This window comes from Temnothorax americanus, unplaced genomic scaffold (genome assembly GCF_048541705.1).
Source record: "Temnothorax americanus isolate GAGA-0224 unplaced genomic scaffold, ASM4854170v1 Scaffold14, whole genome shotgun sequence".
Classification (NCBI taxonomy): domain Eukaryota; kingdom Metazoa; phylum Arthropoda; class Insecta; order Hymenoptera; family Formicidae; genus Temnothorax; species Temnothorax americanus.
The window spans coordinates 3,396,410-3,417,086 of NW_027509275.1; the positions used below are offsets into that span (position 1 = coordinate 3,396,410).

Genomic DNA, 20,677 nt, shown 5'->3' on the forward strand with positions numbered 1-20,677 from the left:
CAAAGTAGATATTTCAAAGCCGCGACGGCCGACATTCTCTCTAGCCGAATTAAATATTTTCGCTCGATTGGACAATTTGTAGCGACAAGATTTCACCGCAAATGCATCAGTACGCGCGCGGCGATCTAATATTTATATAATCACATGCTCAATTAACTCGCGTGTAGCTCGACTATATAACGTTCCATCGAGAACGCGCATAATGGCACCGTCGAGGACGTTGGCGTGTCGTCGGCGACTACGCGTGGAGCAAGAGAGGAAAAGAAAATTCATTCGGACAAATTAATTAATTTGCATTAGTCGCGTGGTTGGACGAAAGTACGGACGGAGATTCAGGGGTTGATGGCAGTTTGCGGGCCGTCGGTCGCGTCGCGCACGTTCATTGCAATTCTCGCTGATCCGCGCGAGAGTCAGCGATAATATAGTCTCCTCGCAGAATGTTTCGCGATCAGGCAGTAAAAGTCTTCGTCATCCCTCCATCTTTTATCGCGCCTTCTCTCACGAAGGGACTTATTACTCTACCACCCATGTCAGATATCGATCCCCTTTCTCCGTGAAATGGCGTTATTCGTATCAGCCATATCGCAGCGGGACGCGCGAATCGAGCTCGCCAATATATCCATGCGCGCGATTTCCCGAGCGTGAACGTACACCGTCATCAAACATCCGCGTGAATGGAAAATCAAATCGCTTTCTCTCCTTCTCCCTCTCTCCCCCCCCCCCTACGACCCTGACAACCCCATGGTATTACCTTCTATACTACCTCGCTCGTCACGTTTCCTACACGTAAGCGCGAGCTTTAGCGTCATGCCGAGCGAATTTCGATAAACACGAGCGATATTTTGCGCGGAGCGTAAATGAGAAGTCGTATAGAGCCGTCACGCGCGGACGGTGATTTTAACTCTTCGCGTCCCACCTTATTCCGTTTTGTATTTTGTAGTCACACGTTGAAAGGAGTTGCTGTTTCGAAGAACGACTGTTTAAGTAAGTAGTACATTAAAGTACATTAAAAACGTTAATTTGTTTTCATTCAGCGGACCTGTGAGATAAAAGCGCGTATAAATTGCCTCTCCGTTTTTAATATAGAAATAAATTTTCCCCAAGTTTAAAAACATTGTATATAATATAAATGTTTAGTTAAATTCTGCGATTAAATGTTTTAAAAGCAATTACTTAAGTAACAAGCGGGATAATCGCCGTACACCGTTGTACGGTTGTTCATCAAATATACAACTGCGCTTTAATTACTATCGCGGTCTGCATTGGAGCCATCCATCGCGCGCACCGTGATCCGCACTAGCTGATTTCTTTCTCTCATAGATCACCGACGGAGATATTTCATTAGTACGTTTTAAACATATCTGACCTAGATCGCTATACGAATTTGATATGCTAAGCTGCCACCTGCGCCATGACTCTCCATAAATCTTCATGCACCGTACAAGCGGCCGCGAGACAAACTACGTCAGCCTCCAACGCTGCGCCGAAGATCTGCAGGATCAGCAGCCATCTTGGCAGCCGAATCCAAACATTCAAAGGGCGAATTACATAACTAAGTCGGGATCTTGAAGCGACAAGCTGCAATTTAACCGCGCATCGCGCATCTCGATCGGGCTATCGTTTATCAAATATATTCTATGTAAAATCTTGTTCAGTTTGCCATGTGGTGCGAGAAAAAGCGTTTCACGAAATTGCATTGCCACTACTTTTTGCGCTCGTCATATTCTATGTACTTTTTATGCTTTATATACTTTTTACACGAAACACCACCTTGGAGAAAGATTGAACGAAACGGATCTCTCTGAAAATACTTTCGCGTCGCTTGGGAAAATTCGCAGACGTCGCATTTCGTTTTTCAGTGCCTCGTTCGTTTGCTCACGTCGACATATTAATTTTCCTTAAGTAAGTACCAAGTTCTATGCTCGCTTAAATTTTCGAGCAAACATTTAAATTATTAAGAAGCAAACAAATATTTCTTGCTTGATGTTGATCGTTCCGCGAATCAATTACTCCGCAACTTCGCTCGACGTCGTTAAATAATTAATCAATTAAGATCGTTTGCGTCCCCTCTCGGCAACGATATATTACATTACAGCAATTAGAGTGAATGAAGGAAATTATATTCTCAGCGCATAATTCATAAAGATTTTTCTATCTGCATCAGCACAAAAAAGTTTGCAACATTCGCAACGTAACAAAAGCATACCGACACAGTGTGTAAAGATATTGCGTTCGCCTATTCTCGTTCAATTTCGGATGCTGTTGTCTTTCGACAACCAAATGTTGGTTCGAGTATCCGGGTCACTATACTTGTCCATTTATTTTGGAGACGGATAAGCAACAACGCCAATACACGATAGCTGCCAAAGTATTTTCGGATTCAGTTATCAAGAGACACGGTAGTGTCTCGCGCCAAGTACACGCGGAGCGAGACCGACCGTGACTCTTTTACGCGACGCGACGGGTTGCGAGTACCCGAGATGTTGAGATCTCGATAACGTTTAGATTACCGAACGTGAAGTTTGGACACAAACTAGATAAATAACTCACTAGTTGTACATGTGTGTGTTGGAAACGCTGTTAACTTAGCATATGTCGATCTTACCGTTAACAAGATTTAGTAGTTAATATATATACCCTGCAAGTGCTTACCTATTCCTTTTGAAGCTTAACTCAATCCAATCCTATGATATATCTTGATATATCGACAAATCCAAATTTTTCATCGAAATCTCCATATAGTATAGTTTCAAAAATTTGTATTTTTTAACAATATATTATATGTATATTGGCACAGTCAATATTTTACTTTTAAATATCGTAATGTATATATAAAAAAATTTTTTATATTATTAAGAATATTTTTTTTTCTTATCAATACCTAATATTCCTTCTAATCTTTCACAAGAATATGCCTCTTAAAGATAAATCCCTTCTAAAGTTTTCGTACTCTTTAGGTAGCGCACGCAACCGCATGTTCAATAATCACTTTTAAATTTTCTATGCTCTTGTTTGTATCAAACACATCATTATTCATTTTTTTATCTAAACATAAACTGTAATTGCTAATTACAAAAATTTCGTTTAGACACACCGTAAACTTCGTTTGCGATACGCTAGATTATTAAATTTTCCCTAACAATTCCATGACGCACTAAATTTCAAAAATTATGGATTTGGTCTTTAATATTTAACGTGACTTGTAGCATGCGAGATATACGTTCTCTCTCTCTCTCCTTACGACCTACGTACATTAACGCTAAGATTAGTAGTAAGATGACTATCTTCAAGTACTTAGCGCAATCAATATGCATGCCGTTAACCGGATCTTATATTCCGGTAGCGGTCGCTCTAAAGTAAATAGCCCGAATATACGGTAGATTTACTTCGCGACGCGATTTAAACTTACAATTTCTAACGAGCATGACGAAAAAGAAAAATTGTATAAGAAAACTTACAAGACAAGTCATAATTTACGCATTATCAGTAAAAATTATACAAAAACATAAACTGATTTAGTTGAATGTCAATTGATTAATTGATAATATCAATGCGTGCATTAATTATTTAAAACAGAGCATATTGAAGAATTTTATATTAGTCTGTCAAATCTATCCGAAAATTCTCCAAAATTGCAAGATTTTTTTATTTCGTCAGTAATAAAATATGAGGAAGCAAAAAGCTTATTTGCGCCATATATCAGATGTTTACGTATATACTTAAGTAAACAACTTTTGGCACATCCTACTTATCTTAAATCGTACATAATGTGATGGTAATTTTACGTCCAAATCGAAATGTTTTTCCTAATGCTGAGACTTGTCCAAAAAAAACCAATTTCATATTCGCGGAGGTAAAGCACGCGGCGATTTAATGAAACGCACTGATGTAATAAAACAGTATAGTTTCCCGAGAATTATATGATCATCTAAAATCTGCTTGCGATTTCTTCCGTTTTAACCGTTTGGTCTTAACTGCGCTCGCAAACTGTGTTCTCATCTTTAAATGCATCTGGCCACTAATGGCAACATTATCAGCTTAAGTAATCGTTTAAGTTTTATGAAAATTTATTCCAATTCAAATAGTAATTATTCCAATTTAATAAAAAAATAAGCAATACCTTATAGATTTTTACGGATTTTTACGTATTACGAGTTTGTACCCCAAGTACAAAAATACTCGAAGTTTTAGATATAAAAATTTCGTGGAAATGTACGATTCAGTTTTCAAAAAAAAAATTACTTCAAAGCACCTATGGTAAAAGGAATCTGGAACCACCAAGTATTACGTATTAAATATTTGACATAAAAATATATTTGCAAAGTGTGAGGCTGAAAAATCGTGCGGTTTTTCCGAAAAGAAAAAAAAACACAAACATACAACATTTTCTCAACTCAACTTTGAAAGTTATTGCTTCCTCACAGTAGAGTAGTCCCTATCTTGATTGCTTCACACTTCGATGGATCGCGACCGTTGTAGCCGAGGTACCTCGTAACGCACTCAGAAATCCTATATCTCGATTACACCGCTTGCATCAATTTATTTCTGCTTCTTTAGTAAAAAAAATTCTTTACACGCTAACGGGTGGAAAACTGCTTCGATTACTTTCCTAATTTCCAATTCGATGCAGCTGTGCCGTAAACAAAATTGGTTATCGAGTAAGCTAAGTAACCGACCGATTGCACATTATGCATACGGTCTTCTTTTTATTTTAAGCCTTGTTATGTCAGAGCAATATTACAAAATTTCTAATAGTTTTGTCAACATAAAAGATCTTTGAATGTTTTCTTTTTGTGTTGTTATATTTAATAAGATCTTTCTTTGTTTCTGTTAGTAAGTATTATTATATATTATATATTCTTGTGTGTAATTTTTTTTTAATACATATTATTTTCTTGCTAAAGTATCATGCACGTTCGACGAAAAAATGTCTTTACAAGCTAGGGTAACAGTTGACCCAGTTTAGGCAGCTTAAGCGCTATCGGGAAATTATGCTAGACCAAGGCTTAATAAATATTTCTACACTGCTACGCGGACATTAATTTACATGCGCGGGTAAAACCGCATCGGAGAGAACCGTTTCATTTTCGTTGTGCGGAAATAAAGCATGAGGTCGGGAAGAATGTATCGAGGGAGACCACTGCCTCTGCTTCTCGGCTCGGATAAAATATCGTGCGGAATTTTACGTTTAATCTGAACGCTGAAAATTACGTTCAAAGAGAAGAACAAAAAGCGATTTGTCGTGTAAAGAGGAGAAAAAAAGGGGGATTCAATGTTAAAGGAAAATCGTCATTTTATATTGAAACGAGGTGTTTTCCTGGCTCGGAAAAAAGATCTCACAAGCAAGCGCCGCAGTTTTATTCCTCGTCTTGGAACACTGCCGATGATACGCTCGATGTAACATGAATGGCGAGGTAAATAAAAGAGGATGATAGCAACGATTGTAAGCAGAATGCGAAGAAGATCCCGGACATTTTTTCGCGCGCTCTTACGCTGCAATAAAAAAATTTAGAAATTGAGAGATGTGGCGGCTCTTGGCCGCGGCTTCCGCGCAGAAAATACTCTTTATCACCAGAATTTCTTTCATTAATAGACAATGTGCTTTTATATTATTCAATTTTATATAAATAAATTTATGTCATATTAATCAATTTAACTACGTATCTCAAATATTCACTAAAGATTGCAAAATATATGCATGTAGTACGATGATGCGGAAACAAAAAATACATATGTAAAAAAACAAAAAATCTGGAACAAAGTAACTGTTTATAATTCCAAGAATATACCAGATGCTAACAAACGCCAATTTATTATAGAAAAATGACACGCAAAAACTAGAAAAGAGAACAGCAAAAGTTAAACTTTAATTAGAATATAAAATTATTTTCTGCGCGGGCGGGGCGCGAGCATGGCAAGTCAGTGTAGCGACACTTGAGCACGTACATCAACACTTTAACCGGCATGCACATCACACGGCATTTTTATTTCAATTTACCTCTCAACATGACGAGAACAGTTATTGATTCTCGCGATTTCAATTATAAATTCTTAATGACGCGATGAATGAAATCTCTCGACAGCTGGCCACGATAAAGTCATTTCGTGGTATGTGATTGACGCATTCCAATTTGGCCTCGCGAACAATTTGCGTGTAAATAATTGCATGCGCGGCTTAGATATCCAACTTATATAAGAATAAGGAAAGGGTAAATATAATTTACTTCGCTTCTTTTCTATAATCAACCTATCCGATATTTATAATTTGAAAGAAGTTCTTTGTTTGATTTATACGAAAATTTCTAAGAGACTGCATTGAAGATCTAATTAATGGTCTGTTGCAATTTTAGTTAAAATTTTCTAATGCGCTTATTTAAAACTATCCTAATTAAAATTAATGAAATAAATTTCCATCGATATAAAAGAAGGCTCAGAGTGAGGAGAGAGAGAGAGAGAGAGAGAGAGAGAGAGAGAGAGAGAGAGAGAGAGAGAGAGGTTTTCCACGATTGTTGTCGAAGTGCCGATTGTTCCGAGAATCATATATTTTCCACTATTAAATATATATTTGTTTCATTCTCGTTTATAGAAAATTGTATTAAAGCGTACGCAAAACACTCTTTTTCAAAGCATGCTAACCAAGCACAGAAAACTTTATAATGGTGTGTATACCGCTATCTTTATATATATATATATATATATATATATATATATATATATATATATATATAAAGCATTTATCAAATAATATCTCTGTTAAATTTTTATATTTTAAAGTTTATTTAAAGTTTTGTTTAATTAGAATTAAAAATAATTAATCGTGCATGACATTTAAAAATAATTGCTGATGATATTTATCCTTCCATTTATCAATCATGAATTATTTATCTAAAAAGTATAAAAATATCCATATGAACCGAAGAACGCATTTATTACTAGCAACTCATGCAATACAATTTTAAAAAATTCTGTCTTTCTTTGTTTGAAAATACTATACAAATAAATATTTGTTAGCACAAAATTTGTAAAACGTGATATTACATAGCCTGTAAGTTTTTCTCTTATGACAGATTCGTAATTATTCTCAATCAAAAACAAAAAAACAATATGCCAATTTCACAAACAGAAATTTTAAAATATTGAAAAATAATATACGAAAAAGATTTCAAAAAGAATAATCATCTAAAAATATGTGAATCTGTGAAAAATTTTTTCACAAAGCGCCCTATATGAAAATATCTAGAATTTGAATATATCAGTCGAAGAATTAATGATAATGACTCAACTTATATTTTTCCCTTGGTGGATATAAAAATTTCTCTCGGTGAATATTAAATCAGGAACGTCATAACAATCATTATTATAATTTCATCAATGCGTTTACAACGGGAGATGACTACAATCGCGAGTGTCTATCTATGCGACAGAGAACCAGCGATAGATCCTGGATGCGGGTTGTCGTCGTTAATCAAATTACGTCGTTTACGTTTCCAGGTAGCACGTAACATCGCTGCTATCGGTCGAGCCGTCTGCCAGACGATTCGAAATACATTATCACGAGATAGTGTAGAGCAGATTTCTTGCGAAGTGATATCACTTCGGGAAAATCACTGACGAGGTGCCGTCGACGTTCCGATCGAGGCACCACAAATATGCAAATATGGGAACGTTCGTTAGGGTAACAATTTAGTAACAAACAATTTAGTAACAAAAAGCTTCTAAAAGGCTTATCTAATCCTACGAAATTTCACTGAAAGAAAAGTCCAAACAATTTATTGATCGCAAACAAATATCAGCGAGAAGTTGACATATAAAATAATCTCTTACTATTTGAAAAATTCTTAATTCTTCAGACTTTCCAACTTTTTATAGCAAAACACACTATCAATTTTGTTTTATGTTAATTGGGGACAATTATTAATTGATTTTGTAGGTGCAAGTAATTTCCAGACACGTAATTTGCTGATTCTACAATTATATCGAAAGTAAGCTTCCATTTCGGCTTTATCGCTTTGCCTTGCCTGTACAAGATACCAAACTTTACTTTCAGCTTTCCCCGTATGAGATATATTTCCCGGAAAGTAATTTGGTGCATATAGTCTCTGAAGAGAGATATATATAAGATAGCAATATAGCTAGAACATCGTCGTCTGCGCGTAGCGACATTGAAGAGAGTTTGTAGTAATTACAGAAAATTAAAAATATGAGCATCATAGAAATTTCAGTATGTAGCAGCTTGTTTGCAATATGTACCGTGTATATGTGACGAATATATCGCGTGTCTAATTAATGCGTACTGCTTAAACTTTTAAGTATTGTGTTACACGTATCATACTGCAGTGACATATTATGATGCTCACTGGAATATCACGTTAAAAAAATGGCATAAACCGTCAGATATATATATGAGACAGTAAATCATAAATGCGTACCGTATACATGTTTGTACAATAAAAATTGAGTCAATTAAAAGGTTTAATAATAATAACAATTCAAGAACAAATATTTTTGCAATATTAAGGAAATCTACATTAAAAAATGAGTAATCTAATAACAGTCCCAAAATAAATCGGCTTTAATTTTTCTGCTTGCAAGATATGTATAGCATTAAGCAACCTACATAATACTTTCTCCTTCGCATCAAATTACGCGAATCAGTGCAGATAGAGGCCTCGCTATTTATCCTCTACACCTCTACAGAGCAGAGGAACAAACAAAACGCGTGGAAAAAAAAATACGCGGGGAACGCGCAAACATGCTCTGACATCCGGGAATGCCGGGTAGATAGAGGGTGCGATACCCATAAGTGAGATTATACATCATTCTGTCAGACGTACATCGTCGGGGGCATTTACGTTGCGACGCGAACCGTCTTCAAATCGTGCGTGATGGCATATTTTTCTCCACGTTTTTTTTCTTCCTCTTTCATTTCTCTCGTCAAGTATCAACCGATCCCAGTCGTCTCTCGTGTCTACGTTTTTCGATGTCGCATCGAGACGCGATTTGCACGATGCTCCTTCGCCATTCAAAAAGTCAACGTGTGCGAATACGCTTCCTGGATTACTAGATTTTGCTCTTCGCTCAAAACGACTCCGCATAATGGATCGGATGGACGGACATTCGCGCAGCATCCTTCCTCTTTTCACCATCCCCACTCTATTCCCGTGTTACTCTTCGGTCTTCTTCAGCGGGACCTAAGACCTCTCCGTTTCAATCTCACTCGACATTATTACGTTTTTCATCGTGACTCCGCTCTCGTTAAATTCCGCGCTCACATAATCCAAACTTCTCGTCCCTCGGTCGAGCGCGAGGGCTTTTAAGATACATTTATTTGAGATATCGTGCGCGGTCACCAAGTATCTGCACAACTGCTTAACGTTCGTAGAGGTTGAAAGAGAAGCGATACTTTCGCAATTTTCGATCCATAATTTACAAGCTAAAAAGAACTTAGGAAAGTAACATAAAACAAAACGTAGGTGAGGTAACGTCGAAACCTAAACACAACCGACCATTAAATTCGATTTTTGTTCATTTCTGCTCGGTCTATTTTTCCTTGTATTTCTAATCGTAAAATAGCAGAAAATATTTTCCAAGAATATTTATCTTTTTATTCACCGTATTACGTCGTACTGCAGTGTCTCAGTTAATTTTTTTTAATAAAAACATCGATATAAGCTGCAGAGAATTTGTTCTGCGAAGCGTAGAATGTGCCGTTTACGTCATAGGAAAACCTCGTTTCCGTTGCCGCGTTAAGCAGAAAGCGCAGATACGTAGTTGCTATAGCGAAGCAATGTGTTTTACCCGTTCAAATCCTCGTAACATCAGTACCTACTATGCCCGATGTAACAGTCGTCTTCTCCGCCATTTCCCCGGTCTTATTGCAGGAAACGTCGTTTGCGATGCTGGAATCGCGTATGCGTTTTCACGTGTCAGCGTTGCAACTCGAAGTGAAGGGCGTCACGACACCAAAATGAAGATTGAACGGCCAAATAAATCCACTTCGATGCGGGGCCAGCTGTTTCGCGCGTATTTTATTCGCTCTTCTTCCCTTCCACCCTTCCCATACTATGCGTAATGAATTCAAGCGCGAAAATTTTTCCTACAATCGCCCAAGCTAATCAATCTATCGCGTTCGCTCAATATATCTCGAAATATTCCCTCCGACGGAAAACGATAACCTATAAACGATTTCGCAAGCAGGATATAGGCACGGATAGATATATATATTTCCATTTATCTTTGCATCGTGATACTTTTGCTTCGCGTCTTTGAAATATGTTCGACTCAATACATACTTATACAATTAGAAGTTAATTAAAAAAATATAATTGAATTTTTATATAATTTTGAATGCTATTGTGATTAATACGCACAGTTAAATTGATAAATTAATATAATTTGTTTAAAAACCTCTCAGGATTACTGATATCTTTTTATAACCGCCAAATAAAATAAGAAAACTGAATGAAGCAGAGAGATTTAAAAAGGACATGATTTTAAAGTAAAATGTGAAATGTTAATAACGGAATAAATTACAATTCATAGATTCGAAGATAGAACAAATGCAGTTAACGCTAAAGTTCGTGATGCGCCATAGCGCCAGGAGCTAATAAAAGCACTCATTCATTCATTCATTCATGCAGTACAACGAAGAAAAATAGTAGCCACTGCCGTTGGTCTCCGACGTTGCATGTACTGTTCAGATTTATATACCACCGTGTTCCGAACTATTTGGACACGCGACGAATTCCGTGCTCCATTATTTGATTGCGGACGGTGAGCGTTCATTGGCGAAAAACACAGCGGGACGCATCAGGAATGAGAGAAGAATATGGCTAATGGAGGTCGTGAGATATTAGCGCGCTATTTTCCCGCGCGAGCACGGAAGTTTTCGCGGCAGTGGAAACGCACGCGGTGACCCGATTCGCGTCGACGTGCACCATAATCTGGGACGTTTACGTGCCGGTGGCTGCTCGAAACTTACGTCGCCACGAAAGTCCGGTCTAACGAATTTCCAGCTTTACTTCTTATCCCAACGTAGACGTTTTCGTACCGCCCCGAAAGTTCCGTAACGTCGTTGCCCGTGCGCGGCACTACGTCCGTTTGCATAGCGCGATGAATCCTTTGCACCATATATTTCTTCCCGCCCGTCGGTGAACTGCGAACCCGCAGGTGTTAATAGCGTGCCCGAAATTAGCCGAGAAGTTAGTCACCCGACTGCTATTATGATAAATGCGCGAAAGTGCCGTCCGCTCGTAAATGCGCGATATATCGCCACCTTAGAGAAGTAGATGCGATTTATTAATCGCCGTTGTAATTATATTAATAATTCCAAGTCATTCATAATAATTATAAGACAATTAACTGAAGGTTATATTTAAAAAATAATAATTGGATTTTTTAATGTTGTTACTCAAGTATAAGAATTCACGAATTATTATAATATATATAACGACATATAAATAATTAATAAATAATAAAATTAAAGATAATAAAAATAATACAACCTGCATTGCAGCAAAATGTTTCAATTAAAATAAGACAAGGACGCGAAACTATGTATAATAAAGCTTTTACTTTCTTTTTATTTATAAGTTAACAGTCGTGTTGAATATAAAAGTTTTTCTTTTTCAAATATGTTCGGAATGTTACATATATACAGCACAAAAGTTTAAAGTAAAATTCGGATGAGCAAATCTATATTAAACATTTATTACTACCCAATGAGGTACATTATTCGCATTGTTATAAATTATATGTCCGGCCGTTTTTAGCGAGTAATTTTCGTATTAATCCGTGGGGAATAAAATATGAAAATCTGTGGAGTGAAACTGTGCGGCACTCTCTTTCGTCCACTTTGTCGACGAAATATTTGACAGAATTCAAATTTGAAAGAAACTCACGTAGCGTTTACAATCTTACGAAACTCCAGCACGAAGGTTAAATATTATTCTCCTCGCCGTATTCTGTACGGCATAAAGCGGGCATGTCGAAATATGCTTTTCATATATGCAAGCTAAATGTCAATCTCTCTTGATTTTTTCCCCGGAGTTCATAACTCCACCTCATAAAGATCCCTCGAGTCATGAAGTAAAACTCGTCGGTCTTCAATCGTGCGTTTTCCCGATACTTCAAAGTTTACGTTTTTTCTGGAAGCTTTCCATTATGATAGAAAAACACGGCTTCTATTTATGAAATACACCGTCTTCGGCCGCAGCATCAAATATCGGAAGACGTCAAAGTAAATTTTCTTTTCTGATTACGATTCCATTTTCTTCCGGGAGTTTCCATACGAAAAGCTCTTCGGCATCTTTGTAAAAATACAACCTCCTTCTCTCTTGAAATATGCACATATCCTATATATACGCTATTTATTATGCTGCAACTTTATTTATATATATCTAAAGCTATATCTGTTTAAGTTAATATGTGTAAAAAAATTTATTACAATATTATTTTTCAATAATATTTATAGTTTCTGTAATTTCCACAATTGATACGCACAATATTCTCAACAATTCAATGTTCTAAATTGTATTTCAAGTTTTTCATCGAACAAAATAATTTCTCCCTAGTCTATATCTTGTTGCGAAAAGCACGTTTATAGTTTACGTTTATACGAACTTTGAGCGAAGCCTGTTACAGCCAACATAGATCAATCTGCACTACGATGACATGATTACAACTTCATTTATTCCACGTGATTTACCGTAGCTTAGACGTCGCCCAGGGGGGAAAGGGGAATGAGACATGATTTTAATCTCGGATCTTGCTGTCTCGTGGAAACAGCAAGTTTAGAAGTAGGAGCTTTCAAAGCACAAGGGTATCATCATCCTCTACTCTCTATGTTTCTACAGCGGACGATTTTCTCCGCTGTCTTCATTTCGTCTAGAAAATATAAAGGAAGACCCTACAAAGACGTCGGGGCCAGACGAAAGGTTCGTAGCGAAAGATAATATTTTCTGGCTTCTAAGCACAGAGGATGATGCCCCGTGCGTTGATCCTCATGTCTGCATTATGGACATTCTGATTAAGCACTACGATTCAACTACGATGGATTCACCTAGCACTGTCCTCCGACTAGGACGATGATTATTTCGTGATCTAATAGCACGTACCGTCTCGCCTATTGTGTGTCGCTCGGAACAGTGAGACGTACATTCCCAATGCGTACAGCTGTACGCACATATAAGAGTAGAACGCTTCTAAAATGCTTGGTTAAAACGAAGGAAAAAAAAACAAAAATTTCAGAAATTCAAGGCAATTTGTTAAATTTCTTTCCCGGCAATACAATAACTGTTAATTTCGTTATGTTCATATTTCTTGCCTCGAAACGGCATTGTCTAGCGAAATTAAAAAGTTTGACATTTTATGATATTTTCGTTTCGTTTAGCTCTCTTTGAATTGGACAATCAATAATATTCACGAGATATGTGCACAGCATATAAACAGGCGTAACTTTGTGTGTTACAATTTAAAGATTATGCATTTTAGAAACATTATATAATCCGATATTCAGCTATAAATTTTAGCATCGCACACTCTACTGTTCAAATAAATCGGTGATCGAGTTACTTACTTTCGCGATTTCCACGCTACTGCTTTATGACAATGCTCTATGTGCTTTATGATTGCGAGCTGCTGTCGCGATTTTATGTCAGCCTGAGAGATATGAATCTGTCTGCGCGAACCAAAGCTTTAGTATTCAATAAAATGTTTTTAACAGAAAATATGAAAACAGAGGAAAACGGAGGAAATATTTTTTAATAATCTTTTATTTTAAAATTTCAAAAAATTTCGAAGATTATTGCTGCTTCTCTAAAAAGTTGTGTGTATATAATTATATAAATATCTTTCATTATATTTATCATTTAGATACTTCTCTATCTGATTTCATTAAGTAACGTATGTAAATTTTTACCAACACAATTGTGTCTGATAAGCAACATTTAAGGCTATGAGAGTAAATTACAGATCTTATAAAAATTTTAATTTTAACTAATTTATTAATCTTCTCAAGTATATATATATATATATATATATATATATATATATATATATGTCTTAAATATATATGTCTTAATTCTCATTATGATTTAACTGAAATGGAAGAAATGTGATATACAGATATACTGAATATGTCACATGCTAACATTGATGCGAGCGTATGTGCACTACGCAAAGTACTAAGAGCTTTGAATAAATTAGAACAGTGTGCTTTTACGCGAAAAGGACGCAGTCTTAGGACTGAATTGCGAGCCTAAAGATACCCATATAAGAAAATCGCGTTGGCAAACTTACCACGGTACTTTTCATAAGCGTGTTAAGATTCTACTTAATTATTCTGATGAGTTTGCTTTGAATTATGGATGCCTGCGTCCAATACACACAAGCGGAACCTTAATTTCGACGGGAAGAACTATCTCCGAAAGCCTTCGCGCCGACGGAAAATTGAATCGACAAATTTATCGAATTAACGACGAACCACGAAGATGGAGGTCGACTATTTCTCGTAAACCTAATAAGCAACGTTATGATTAAGCTAATATTGTAATACGGCGTTTTTCGAGACGCGAGCTGAAAGAACAGAAAACTCGATTATTTACGACGGGAGAAAATATTCGAGAAAATATATCGGCCGTCGTATTGCAATCTGCCATTACGACATTGTCGATATTATAGTCTCGAAGCATCGAGGAGTGACATTTATGTCTCGGATGTTTAAAAGCCAGGGGGGGAGGGAGAATCGACTTCGGCTCGCGAGGCATAAATAAAGAAAGACAGCGTGTACGTATATAGCGATATATCACGCATTGCTAAAACAATTCGTATACTTTATTGGACCTTAAAGTTTGATTTAAATTCTCACGTTTTTTATGACGCAAAGTCGAAGTTTTACGAGAGGGTAGAAGCAACTTGGTCGAAATATTATGATGATACTGAATCGAGAGTAATTTAAAAGATGAGCACAGGAAAATGTCGAAGAAGAGGAAACGGTAATCGCGTCATGTCTTTTAGAAGCATATTCAACTCTCAATGTAAACAATTTATCTTGATTGTAAGGTTTAATGTGGAGAAAAATTAAAAACTTTTTTATCTATATATTCGAATATGTAATATTATTGCAACATGCATTTCATATACGAAAGTAATTCTCGACATCATCCCGTTTAGTCAATGAATTAGAAATGAGCAAAGACTGCACTTTAATTTATAGTATTCGTCAAGGAATATTCGCATCATTTACCGGATAAGGCACTGCAAACGGTGGGATTTCGCACGACGTTGCTTAACCCGCATAAATCCTCGCATTTGTGTCGCCATTAACTAAGTCGATTGCAGCTGACCTCTTATATGTTACAGATGTCACAGTTCTGCTTTTGATTGTAGGTCAATTGCGCATTAATGACGAGTTAATCACAAACGCACCCTGAAGCAGTTCCAATCTCGCATATAGTCATAAATGAATTATTTCCAAATGCATACACTCAAATTTACGACTTAAGAGCAGCAGTTTGCAAGTAAATCGTGTACAATCTTTTTCGTCAGCAAGATTACTGCAATAATGTTACAGTCATAATGATTTAATAACTACGCTATCTTTGGTCATTTAGATTTATATTTTTAATATTTCATGCAAAATATTATATATTTTATAAGAAATGAATAATACGTATCATAAATAATAAACTGCAATTCTGATTTGACACTCGGCAGATAAGATTCTTTATTGTATAAATTGTATTTTTATGTAGCACAACTAAAGATATAATTATGAGACGTCTGATTCTTTCTTGCGATACTTAAAAGCGTATATACAACATTGAAATAACTACAAGTTAACTACCAACGTCGACCTTTTGGGCCGCAAATTCCGGGCGGCCTGCGTCCTGCAGAGGGGTAAATTAATGTAATTCTGTGCAAGTGACAACCACACTGTGCCGTGGTAATGCACATATTTGTTCTGCCGAAAATACAGGCTGAGCCATTCCTGAGGAATAATTGAATTTCCGCGGAAACCGTCGCGAGAGAGAGTGAACTACGAAAATGCAGTAGAGATAGGTGATCGGAAGTACAACGGGCGTATTGTTACCGAATACCAATGGAGATCGTGTTATTGAACGGCACCATTTTCCATGAAAATAAGACATTCTAACAAATAATGTTTCCCATCATCCTGGACAAGCCGCTATTCGAGTTGGGTATTATCTTTCCATGTTTAATCTCGCTATACAGAAGGCTAGAATTGGATAGCGGGACACAGAATAGACAAGACAATAATTTTTCATCTAAATTCCAATAAAAAGAAGACGACAATATGTCACCATATAACAATCAAAAGTGTGATTGTGTGTCAATAATGATAAAAGAGATTTCCATATAGAAGTGACTTCTTTTCATATAACAAATTATTGTGTTGCGGTAATACAACATAACACGGATATACTCTATTGCAATACTTCCATTGCAATTAGCCCGTAAAAATTCACAGAAACTTTATGTTTCAAATGTTGCAACGTACTGAAATATTAGAGCACGAAAGATTCTTGGCTGGTAAACTTTACTCAATACCGTAAAATTCGTCGATTAAAAACTTGAGTGTTGAATATATCGTGCGTGTCATATCACCGTCGCGCCATGTCAACGAAATCGTGCGAGGCAATTTGTTCAGTGTTTAACGAGCAAACTTCTATCGTGCCGGTGATGCAGATCGATTCGCCGGCGACAAATTGATTTCGTACTTGAAAGATAGCGATCGGGGAAGTTTGGGAAGAAGACGTGGAACGAGAGACTTTTCGCGCGCGCACGTATGCACTCATCCCGCTGAAAAGAAGGATCGAAGGCGGGAATCGTCGATCACCTCGGCGAATCGTATCGCGCGCGGAATAATGGGCCGCCCGAGCACGCGCGATGGAAATCATTTTCCGGGAAGTATTAATAATTACGATCGATCGGATATTTATGGAAATGGCGCCGGCGATGGCGATACGCGATGCTCTTTCCCGCTAAGCCGATTGCGAAGTTCGCGACGACGATAGCGGAATTATGAAGAAAGCAATAACGACCCCAAGATTTATGATATCACGCAAAATGTACCCGGCTAATGTCCCCATATAGCGCGGCCGCCTTTTGCTTTCTATCTATATCTTGCGCGCGCAAACGCAAGGTAGATACTATACTAAACATGATAATGTCCATCGTTTTTCTTCTCGAAACGTCGCCCGGTATTATTTCGAGAAAAAAACGTGAGTCTATGCTTTTAAAGCGTCGGTCGTTGCTTTTAAAGGCGGGACTTATTCTCGTGAGATTGTGAAAGAGACGCGCCACGATGGCCGACACGCTTTGCTCACCTCCTCGTTGCCGTTCTCTACGTGGCGAGACGATCTCATGCATCAATCACGGTAACAAAACCGCGTCAGGATGACGACGGCGTATTGTTGCTTTTCCGAAAAACTTGGAATCTTTTTTTTCTGAACTTTCTATTCTACATCACCTCTAACATCTTAATATGAAATATACTTAATTACGGTATATCCGTTTATTTGCATTTACATTTCGTTTACAAATAATCTAATTATAATTAGATTTGATTAAAAATATTGTAAAAAAATGCATCGCGCATGCATTTGGCATTTAATACGATGCGCAATCACATACAACTAAAAGTTAATTGAATATGATTAATTCTTTTATAATGCTATCGATATACGATATACGCACGGCTGGAGATCCATTTTATTAAAATTGGAGCAACTCGGTATCAATCCCATTATCCAAGTTAATTCCTCAGTACCGAATGTTCGATTAACCTCGTTTCTTCTCGTCTCGCAACTTCCTCTCGCCCATTTAGCTCTCACTAACCTGATGCTCTAACCCTCGACGACCGTATCCCGTCTTCTCTCGCCCGCCTCTCAATCGTTAATTATCTTACCAATAGCATTCTAGATCGGCTATATTGTTAAATATCCTAAATATTTCTCCTGTGCCGACCCACTCTTCAAATTGCTAAATATTTACTAATAAATTTTTATACGCGATAAAATATACATATTAATTTATCGTGATTTTTTAATTTATGTAATTCTATTAGCATTGACTTTCAAAATTTTAAATCCAGGCTAAAAATACAGTCAACTAATTGTATTGTCGCAGTCAACATTAATTCGCAATTTATTGACGTGGTATCGTTTGACATAAGAAACCAATCGTAAAAGATGATAATGGCAACGCGATATTTTAGATCATCCATTTTAAGACAACAAATCTGTGAAGTCATATTTTTATAATATCAATTTGATATTTATATAAATCTAAATACATTGTACCTCATATAACTTTCACGATTCGTTATCTCAATTTAAAATAAAAGGTAATTAATCACTCACCGATACGATGCGCAACAGCGGAATTGTGAACTACATGGAACTACGTTGATCTGTAACATATAAATAAGATCCAAATTACAGCAGCGCCCAAAATCATTAATATTTCACAAAATAATTATTATCCGCGTCGAACTTTATACTTAAAATTAATTTATTGAATAATTATATGATTTTCGAAAATAACTATTACTTGTAAGTATAAGCTTTTATAAGATTTCACAAACAAAACGCTTTTTATCTCGTCTGGATAACCAAATCAAGTAAATAAGATAGGAAAATTACTAATATACATATGAATAATATATGTATAATGATATACAAATAATTTACCTCAAAGTTGCTCCGCCGACGCCCGCTGCCTCCCAGGCCTCCTCCTCCTCTCATGTTTCTTGATTGCAGTCACACAACGCGCACTCGCGGAAACACGATTAACCCTCCAGTGAGCACGTAGGGTATTTTTAACTCCAACCTCCTTTTTTCCCTAGATTTCATTTAAAAAAAAAAACAAATTTTTTCAGTACTGTCTCCTTTATGTTTCTTAATCTTCTTCTAACTTATTAAAGTTGGTAACGCTCGCGAATTTTATTCAACATTGTCTATCGATGTCATCAAAGTCGACTGGGGTGTAATTTACATTCCACAGTCCACGCACGCTCTTTCGTTACATATTTCTATTCTCGATAATAATAAACTTATAGTAAAAATTATACAATTAATAAAACTTTTTATTACTATTATAATATTGTTTTACTGTGTATTTTTGATCTAATCTATATCCACGAATTCAGTTCTCTTAAACCTTTCCTTTGCAAATTACACGATGCAAATTAAATTTTTTTATAACAAACCATAAAATTTTTGAAGTTATTTAACAGCTTGTAAAAAATGAGTGTTTTGGACTAATTTCAATACAGAACCAATTATCATCGAAAAAACATTAAAATTAAAATTTCAATCTGCTAATAACTTTAAGATATGTGCAACAATAAATAATATTAAACAAAAAACAAAAAAATATTAATTGGCGTAATATTTATAGCATAAATAATGTGCGGGGGGTATAATTTACATAGTCCTCCCAAAGTTAAAACTAGTTAAAATTCAATTTTCCGCAAGCACGATTGTGAAAAGGTAATATCAAACGCGCCGGATACGATCGCGCATATTTACTTTACACATATATCGACTACGACTTATGACGATGTATTGTTTTAAATACGCTAAATGGTAAGAAATGCTTTTAAATTTTAAAGCGATGAAAAAGTTAAAGATCGATGCAAAATATATTTGAACTCAACGATTATCGCCTGTAAAATGTAACGACACAATGATTTAACTGATTTTAACACTTCCGTCCCGTGCCATGCTTCGATTCCTTCAAACACATATATAAATCTCGTACATACAAAATATTTACTCTGATAAATTGCCATCGCTTATGAGTCGTTAATCGCGGGAGTTAATAAATTACGCGGTCCAATAACTGTTAACTGTTCATGAAAAATGATCGCGTTCTGGTGTAGCTCTTGTCGCAAGGGCCGTTCCGAGGCATAATAACACACGGTACACAGAAACGCTCGCGCTGTTCGCGAGTCTTGCGACACTGTGCGTAAATAAATAATACGCTGTATGCCAAAAAAAAACTAAAAAACAATCGTCGAGAGCCGTGTATCAATTAGATATACCGTTACGAGAATTATTAACACACACATTATAGAATAATGTGTAAACCTACACCGAATATTCCGCTTTTCAAATTAATTGCTAACGCACGATACGGGCTACGGTTTTCGTTACTTCAACTGATGGGACGATTCAATCCGACGATTCGCGTATTGCTCCGCTCTCTCGATTAAAAAATGATAGACAGATTAAGTTTAACTCGAATGAATTTAAAGCGCGACGCGAGATTTGTATCCGATTCCAAGAATCGAATATGACGGAATAAAAAAACATGAAAGATATTTATAATTCCCATTACCCATTATCCATATGATTCGATATACTCACGAATTACATATATAAATTATAACGGATTAAAAAGACACGTACAAATCTATTGTGGAAGTTATTTTATCGCGACGTTTGATTGCTAATTGTATACAGAAAACTATCATGTTCTATAGCATATCTCATCGCGATCGCATTTCGATGGACAATAGATAAGGATATATATATATATATATATATATATATATATATATATATACGCGAAGCGACTCGTGCCGCAACTTGTTCACTTGGATGTCGAATGTCGAATAGCAGTGATGTTATTGAGGACGCGGACCGCGGAC

At 36.3% G+C, this 20,677-nt stretch overlaps 1 protein-coding gene across 6 annotated transcripts in view; it reads left to right on the forward strand.

Annotated features, from left to right (window-relative positions):
- The window catches only part of 5-ht1 (serotonin receptor), a 103,851-nt gene that overhangs the window by 24,634 nt on the left and 58,540 nt on the right, over positions 1-20,677 (forward strand). The gene's annotated exons all lie outside the window — the stretch shown is intronic.